Source organism: Symphalangus syndactylus, chromosome 10, assembly GCF_028878055.3.
Source record: "Symphalangus syndactylus isolate Jambi chromosome 10, NHGRI_mSymSyn1-v2.1_pri, whole genome shotgun sequence".
Classification (NCBI taxonomy): Eukaryota; Metazoa; Chordata; class Mammalia; order Primates; family Hylobatidae; genus Symphalangus; species Symphalangus syndactylus.
The window spans coordinates 95,632,278-95,639,217 of record NC_072432.2 but is presented as its reverse complement, the minus strand read 5'-3'; the positions used below and the strand labels follow the sequence as shown (position 1 = coordinate 95,639,217).

General features: G+C 38.6%; 1 long non-coding RNA gene across 1 annotated transcript; it reads right to left on the bottom strand.

The window, feature by feature from the left end:
• Positions 1–2,317: 2,317 nt before the first annotated feature.
• LOC129491195 (uncharacterized) lies at positions 2,318–6,299 on the bottom strand. Its single transcript, XR_008660479.2, has 2 exons — positions 5,896–6,299; positions 2,318–5,011 (listed from the first exon to the last, which is right to left on the bottom strand). It is a non-coding gene; the product is annotated as an uncharacterized lncRNA (long non-coding RNA).
• Positions 6,300–6,940: the final 641 nt, after the last annotated feature.

Here is a 6,940-nt window from a genome sequence, read left to right as displayed (position 1 = left end):
TTTTTCTTTCAGGTTGTTTCCTTGACATAAATTCTCCCAAATAGAATTATGAGATCAAATACATGGACAGTTCGGTGGCTCCTGTTACAATTAACAAATTTCTTTTTGGAAAAAAAAAAAGACAGATGTTTCTCCTTACTGCACTGTCAACTCAAAGCCAGAGTAGGTCTTATACTCCCTATTCCAGAGAGATTCATCAGATATGCATGGGCCTCTGCCCCGGACCCTGAATACACACACTATCTGTGTGCATCAAGGTTATAGCAAGGCCTGCCTTGAGGCAGAGGCAAGCATCCGTGCTGGGCAAGCTGACTCATGCTGGCCTCAGCCCAAGGCTGACCTCAGCCCCAGAGAGGAAATGCTCCTTCTCTTTCTGCTTGGAAAACGTGTGCCCTGTATAGTAGTAGAGGGGAGCGGATGTAGAATTGGACTGGAAAAGGAATTTTCTTTGTGTAGTGTTAGCAATTACTGAATATACTGTTAGTTTTTTTTATGATAAAAGACTCTATTCAGACGTACATATAATCAGATTTGGATATAACCAATTGTGCTCTATTTTGTCATTCCAAAGGAAATCAAATGAGTCAGTCACAATTTTTGTGCAGCACTAACCTCATCCCGCTGGTTTATAAGTTCCATGAGGGCAGGGACCTGCCCTGGTTGTGCTACCATTCTGTCCCCAGCACCTGGTACAGTGCCTGGTGTATGTGCAATACATATTTGTTAAATTAATAAGTGAATGCATTCCTAGAAACAGGAAACTTCAATAAATGAAACAACCTAGTTCTTTCTCTCCAGGGGACTTTCAATCCAAGCTATACATACAGCTGTTTAAAACATAGTTAACAGTGACAACTCAACTTTTAACAGACTATAAAGTGAACATCAGCCACCTGAATACAATTAAGCCCATGAATGCTCTTTTGAAATTAAACTTAATCAATATTTTCTGGGAAATTACAGGATTGTTTTTTGAATTCAGCTGGTGCACTTGTCCCAGCTGAAGGAATGGAGACCTGATGAGTCAGTGATGAATCCAGGGCTCTATCTCCAAATGGTCATCCATGAATTAATCATTAGACAGCAGGCGGTGCTCCACCCATGTTAACTTTCCGTTTTCAAGATTGTTTCACATAACAATGAAAATAATTTTTCTTCTAAAAATTCTCTTAAAATAGGAAACTGTTGTATGAATAGGATATATTTCTATTTCTAACTGGTTGTTCTTAGTGTGTAGAAAAGCTGTTAACTTTCGATATGTATCATATATCTAGCCATTTTTTCAAATTTTTTCATTTTTTTTGGTTGACTCTCTTGGGTTTTCTAATTATACTCTCATATCTTTTTTTAACACACTGCTGGATTTAATTTGCTAATGTTTTATTTAAAATTGTTTACTTCTGTCTTTTTTAAATTTAATTTATTTTAATTATAGAAAGTAGAGATGGAGTTTTGCTATGTTGCCCAGGCTGGTGAACTCCTGGGCTCAAGCAATCCTCTCACTTCAGCCTCCCAAAGTGCTGGGATTAAAGGCATGAGCCACGGCACCCGGCCTACTTTGATCTTTATAAGTAAGATTGTTTTATAATTTTTGTGTTATATATTTTGTAGTAGGTTTTGGTATTAAGGACATGGCAAAATCATATAGTGAACTAAAGAGCTTTCTGTCTTTTTCCATGGTCTGGAATGGTTTGAGAAGCATAGGAATGATCATGTAGTGCTTATCAAGAATTGTAGTGTTCGATAACATTAGGAAATATATCAACACAATCTAGAATATTACCAAGTGATAGTGTGATTATGGCAATAGATGAAAAATAAAACCAAATAAGTAGATTTTCAAATAAAAATTCCAAATATAAGAACAGAAGAAAACTACTGAAACCTATTAAAGACTATGAATTACAGTCAGCAACATCATATGATGGAATGAAAAATTAAAATCAAGGATTAAAATCTCCCATTAAAATCAAGGACAAAGCTGGAATATCCAAATTCACCACTATTATTCAATATTTTCTGAAGGCTTTAATGTAATAAGACTTCCTTTCCATAAATTTAACAACTGGTGTAATTATTGGAAAAAAGGATAAACTTTTTGCATTATACCTGGAAAATGTAAAAGACTTCACTAAAAGCAATGAGAACAATTAGAGATTTTAGCCCAATTGCTGAATACAAGATAAATATGCCCAAATTGTTAGTTTTCTTTTATATTAGCAATTGTCTAAATAGATATGGTGGGAAATAACCCATTCGCAATAGTGACAAAATTATAAAATAACTTAGAACAAATTCAATGATAAAGGTACAAGAATGTATTAAAAGAAACATTAATATTTTATTGAAGAACCTAAATAAATAGAACATTACACCATATTCGCAGAAAGAGAGATTTAATACATACATATCAATTCTTAACAAATTAACAAACACATTTAACGAAATCCAAGTCAAGACATGCAGATATATTTTCTTTGGACCTGGACAAATGATTTAAGTGTTTGTATGGAATAAAAATATGCAAAGGTTTATTGGATAAATTTAGAAGAGTAGTGAGGGAGCCCCTGCCTTACTGGAGAGAGAATAATACTTAGTATAAAGCTACTAAAATCAAAACAATATAATTGCAACTCAACTGCAATAGAATCCAGAGACAGACTGATTATATTTGAGAACTTGTATCATTGATGTAGTTTGGATATTCATTCCCATATTTGATCCCAATATTGGAGATGAGGCCTACTGGGAGATGTTTTGGGTCACAGGGGCGGATCCCTCACGAATGGTTTGGTGCTGTCTTCACAGTAATGACTGAGTTCTTGCTCTGTTAGTTCCTGTAAGAAACGATTGTTAGAAAGAAGCTGGCGCCTACCCCCTTCTCTCTTGCTTTCTGTCTTGCCATGTGATTTCTGCACATATTGGCTCCCCTTCACTTGCCACCATGAGCGAAAGCTTCCTGAAGCCCTTGCCAGAAGTAGATGCTGGCGCCATGCTTCTTGTACAGCCTGCAGAACTGTGAGCCAAATAAATCTCTTTTCTTTATAGATTACCAAGCCTCAGGTATTCCTTTATAGCAACACAAGTGGACTAAGACAATCATGAAGTTTGTGTTTCAATGAAGTGGAAAAGGATGTTTATTAAATGCTGTCGACATAATTAGCTGTTTGTATGAATATTTAGAAGATGAAGGTCCAGAGTGAGATTGCTTGGGCTCCCATCTCAGTTTTTATCTTAGTAGCTTGAGAGTAGATGTATAATCTCAGTTTGGTGGAGACTTAGTCCACAGCAAGTGGACTAACAAACAGGCTTTCCTCAGCATTGCTGGTGAGAGTGTGACCTGCCACAATCCTTAGGAAAGTTAAATCAGTGGGTAAATCAATAAAATTAAACTTGTACCTTCCTTTTGACCCAGCAGTTCCACTTTTGAAAATCCAGAAATAAAAAATACCAACAATTAAAGGGTAGATGCATACAGAAATTTGTTGCAATATTTTTTGTTGTTGTTGCACCATTTTTTTTTTTTTTTGTAGACCACATATTCAGGAAAAAAACCCACAAAATAATCTGAAGGGTTTTTTGTTTTGGTTTTTTTTTTTGAGACATAATTTCATTCTTGTTGCCCAGGCTGGAGTGCAATGGCATGATCTCAGCTCACTGCAACTTCTGCCTCCCGGGTTCAAGTGATTCTCCTGCCTCAGCCTCCTGAGTAGCTGGGATTACAGGCACCCGCCACCACGCCCAGCTAATTTTTGTATTGAAAGGTTCTTAAATAAGGAAATGGATGAACAAGTTATGGAATATTATACAACTCTACTAAAGAATAAATTACGCGTGTATATGTTGACTTCAAGTGACAGAAACCGGTTCCAGAATAATGACATAACGGTTAACATTTATTGAGCAATTACACCATGCTAAGCCATTTAGATGTGATGTCCTTGTAAAACACTGTTGCAAGGGTTCTCTGTCAACCTTCTCTGCATCCTCCTCCTGGGTGTTTCCTGGGCTTTGGCTTTTTCTGCTTTGTTTTATCTGTCTTCCAGAAATGTACTGTCCATTGGTTGCTTTCTCTTCTGTTCTCTTTGACGTTTTAAATTTATCCACCCCTACCACTTTTAAAAATATCAGAAATATCTACACAGTGATGGTGTCTGGAACAGCAGGCGGCAAATGTGTATGTTTGGTTCACTCTCTTGAGCCAGAAGGCTTTAATTTCATGTTGTTAAATAAGAAACAGGGAAAAAAACAGCCCTACATATGCATGCATTGATTTATATAGATTTGTATGAGGGAAGAGGAAGATATCAGAGGTAAACATGAGAGTTAACATTTGATTTGACACGTAGGAAACCTATTGTCCTAGAGTGGAAAGCCCTGATGATTTTGTAAATGACATTGTTTCACTTACAATTGTGGATAAAACCTGAATCAACAGGCACTCTGTCTTTTGTCATCATACTACTTTTTAAGTTTTGAATTATATACTCACAAAGAAGGCAGGGTCCCATAACTGCTAAAAACAAGTTATCTTAATTAAGGCATTCAAGCCAGATGAAGTCTTTTAACATCCCAGTAGCTCAGACTAAATCATATTGTTTTAGGACTTGTCGCTGCCATAACAAAGTACCATAGACTGGGTGGCTTAAACAACTGGTATTTATTTTCTCACAGTTCTAGGGCGGAGAAGTCCCAGGTCAAGGTCTGGTAGGGTTGGTTTCCAAGGACGGTTCTCTCCCTGGCTTGCAGACAGCTACCTTTTCACATGGCAGAGAGAAGGAGCTCTGGGGTCTTTTCCTCATCTTACAAGGGCACCAGCTCTACTGCATCAGAGCCCTACTCATATGACCTCATTTAACCTTTATCACTTCTTCTCAAGCTCTGTTTTCAAATACAGCCACATGGGGATTAGAGCTTCATCACAGGAATTTTGTGGGGGACATCATTCAGTCCATAGCAACTATTCCTCAGATTTTTGTTTTAAATTTAAAAAAGATCTATCGAAAAAAGCCTGTAAGAAAAGGAAAAAGAAGTTACATTTACGTACACCTTGGTGAAATATACTGAGAGCATAAGGAGATTTTAAAACTCCCTTAGTCCTCTCAACATGTATATGTTTGTAAAATTATTTTTGTTGCTTTTCTGCTAGCCAGTGGAATAAGCTCATTAAAAGTCAGTGGAGCAGCATGTCCCATTATCAGCACACTAAACCACAGGATTAACGAATATTCTAGCAAAAGCAATCACATTTATTAATGTCCCCATGGAGCTGTGGTCTGAAACAAAAAATTTAACCATAATAATTTGGTATCCATTAATCAAATAAATTAATTCTTCCATCTACTGTTCCTAGTCGATTTCAAATTTCCTGATAATCAAAGGGGGGAAAAGGGAAAAGAAATAATTTTATTTTTAAAAAGAATAACATTGGGAAAAGAATAAACCCAAAGGAGTGTAAACAATTAATTTGCATTAGTTGGCAACTCATGATTCTGGCAAAATCACATGCAAAGAGCTAATGAACCCGTTGACTCCATTGGTAACCACATTCTGTAGTTGGAGGAGGTAGTAGGAATTTAGAATCAAAATGATTGCCTGGAATGGCCGACAGGGGTACATGAAGACAGATGGTAAATAAAGGGGAAGGTTTTTTCCATTCATTCACCCAGTATAATTATCTCCTTTTTACCAGTGCTAGGTGCTTTTCAAAAATGATCTCATTTAATCCTCTCGCTAACCCTTACAGATGAAGAAATCGGATGAGAGGGAGAGGAGAGGAGGGAGGGCTGGGTTGGGGGGAAGGGAGAAAAAGAGAGAGGGACACACACACACACACACACACACACACGGTGAGGGGAGAGAGAGAGAGAGAGAGAGAGGGAGAGAGAGACTGACCTGACCAAAGGAACACATCTTGCAAGTCAGGGAGCAGAGTTAGAAATGCAGAGCAATCTGACTTCAAAGCCTGTATTCTCTATTCCCTGTCACACTGTAGGTGGACTGTTGTTTATACTTGCAATTATTCGCTTCATCTCTGTATCCCTTCTTAGAGAGTGAGAGGGCAGAGGCTGTGTCTGTCTTGTTGATTCTTGTGTCCATCACTGCACTCTGCAAACTCCTCTCAGCGGTCTCTGTTGGGAGCAGGACACTTCCTGTTACATTTACTTCCCATTTGGTGCAACCTGCTAAGGATTTATTCATTTCACCTCAGCCAGGCCGTTGGTGCCTGTTCTCAGATTGCCTGATCTCCTGCCTTCACCCCTTCCCTTTAAACAATCTTCCATGCAGCAGCCAGTGGTCTTCTAAAATGTAAATCAGATAATTTTGACCTTAGAATAAACCGCAAAACCTTACCATGGCCTCCATGCCCTATTCCAACCCCTGCCCCCACATCTGTCCCGAAGACTCTGACCTCCCCATCACTACTCCCTGGCTCCAGCCACAAAGGCTCCCTCACGCTTTTCTCTCTGAGCTCTGTTCCACCTGAGAGCCTTCCCACCAGCTGCTTCCTTTGCTCTCTTCATTTTCTTTAATTATTCAAGAGAAATACATGCACAAGGAAGCACATATAAGAGTATTTATTGTAGCATTGCTTGTAATAAAACAGTTGAAAACAACCTTATGTCTTGCATCAGTAGGAGGGGCCTATACCCTTTGGGGTGTATTCTCTGTACTTAAGAATATTATGCGGCAGTTAAAAAGACCAAGATAGGCCAGGCACTGTGGCTCACGTCTGTAATCCCAGCACTTTGGGAAGCTGAGGCAGGAGGATCACTTGAGGCCAGAAGTGTGAGACCAGCCTGGGCAATGTAGCAAGACGCATCCCTACAAAATAACTTAAAAATTAGCTGAGTGTGGTGGCATGTGCCCGTAGTCCTAGCTACTGCGGATGCTGAGATGAGGATTGCTTGAGCTCAGGACTTTCAGGCTGCAGTGAGCT